General features: G+C 37.6%; 1 protein-coding gene across 1 annotated transcript in view; it reads right to left on the minus strand.

Annotated features, from left to right (window-relative positions):
- The window catches only part of LOC117948240 (tumor necrosis factor receptor superfamily member 14-like), a 6,764-nt gene that overhangs the window by 3,192 nt on the left and 1,744 nt on the right, over positions 1–1,828 (minus strand). The window lies entirely within an intron of this gene.

Consider the following 1,828-nt stretch of genomic DNA (forward strand, 5'->3'; position numbering starts at 1 on the left):
CTGATCTCAAAACGCTCAAAATGATCCATTTGTGTATTAAAATAACACATTTCTTCTGTATTCACTCCCCTGGGACTGGCTATTCCTGAATCCATTTGACCACAATTAATCCCACTGACCGTATCCAGACATAAAGGGTTATTAAACAAGACTTTTCCTTCATTACAGTAGACATGTCTAGTTTCGCTTTTGAGCGCGCTCCCGCACGAGGACGTGACCCTTATTTGTGTAACCTTCCATACGGACTAAATGTCGACGTAATGTTTAATAATTCGTGATTTCTGCAGCTGAAGCGGATTCATTCTTCTGTTTGTTGTTCCAGGTGTATCTTAGCATTTAATTTAACGAGATAGACCCGCTTCTTTTTTTACCTTACTGTAGCCATGGTAACCAGAACATAACTAGTAGTAACTAGTTCAACAACAGCTGATCAGAAGGGATGGAGTTAACGTCTTTTAGACAATATCGAGACTCACCTGTGTTCCTTAGTGGTCCATTATGTTCTCATAACTGTACATTTTCTTGTTTTTTAAATATGTCCTCGAGCCCCGTTAACAAGGAACGGTCTGACTACAGACTATATATGTGACTTGATTTCTCCTCCCTCCGTTTCCCCTCTGGCAAGCTGCCAAATCCTTTCAACCAATCAGCAGCGATAGGCCGTCTCCATCCTTTTCTTCTTAAAATCTGTATTTAGAACATATGTAGAATATTACAGTTACAAACTAGGCTACTTAATGTTGGACAATTCAAGTTGAAATAGTTCACATTTACAGTCACACCTCCTAAACCTTTATTTTAAAATTATCATTTAAAAAATATTCATAACATCACTATAGAAAACGTCAATGAATAATAACCATATAAAAAATACGGGTTGAAGTAGCAAAATAAAGTAGCCTACAATAAAGAATATATTAGAGCTATATATATATATATATATATATATATATATATATATACACACACACACACACAAACACAGTACAGGCCAAATGTTTGGAACCACCTTCTCATTCAATGTGTTTCCTTTATTTTCATGACTATTTATATTGTAGATTCTCACTGAAGCATTAAAACTATGAATGAACACATGTGGAATTACGTACTTAACAAAGAAGTGTGAAACAATTGAAAACATGTCTTGTATTCTAGTTTTTTTTAAAGTACCCCCCCTTTGCTTTTTGATAGTTCTGCAAACCCTTGGTTCTCTCAGTGAGCTTTATGAGGTAGTCCCTGAAATGGTTTCCCTAGGTGGGCCTTGTCAGGGTTCATTAGTGGGATTTCTTCCTTATTAATGGAGTTGGGACTATCAGTTGTGTTGTACAGAAGTCAGGTTGATACACAGCTGACAGCCTATTGGACAACTGGTAGAATTCATATTATGGCAAGAACCAATCAGCCAAGGGAAGAGAAACGAGTGGCCATTGTTACTTTAAGGAATGACGGTCAGTCGGTGCGGAAAAGTGCAAAAACTTTGAATGTGTCCCCAAGTGCAGTCACAAAAACCATCAAGATCTGCAGCGAAACTGGTTAACCCTGACCCCCTCCCCCCAGGAAAGGAAGACCATGAGTCACCTCTGCTGCTGAGGATAAGTTGATCTGAGTCACCAGCCTCAGAAATCAGAGAGTTAACAGCAGGTCAGATTAGTCCCTAACTCACAATGATTTGTGCCTAAATATTTAACATAGTTACATTTTTCACATTTACATAAACTATTTTGTACTATGGTCTGTAGTTTTCACACTGTTAAATAGTTGCTTCCTTCTCTTTTGCCTGTTACCCAATATTAGCAACTTCTTATGTTAAAGTCTCTGTGATCATTAG

The sequence above is a fragment of the Etheostoma cragini genome, chromosome 7 (assembly GCF_013103735.1).
Source record: "Etheostoma cragini isolate CJK2018 chromosome 7, CSU_Ecrag_1.0, whole genome shotgun sequence".
NCBI lineage: Eukaryota > Metazoa > Chordata > Actinopteri > Perciformes > Percidae > Etheostoma > Etheostoma cragini.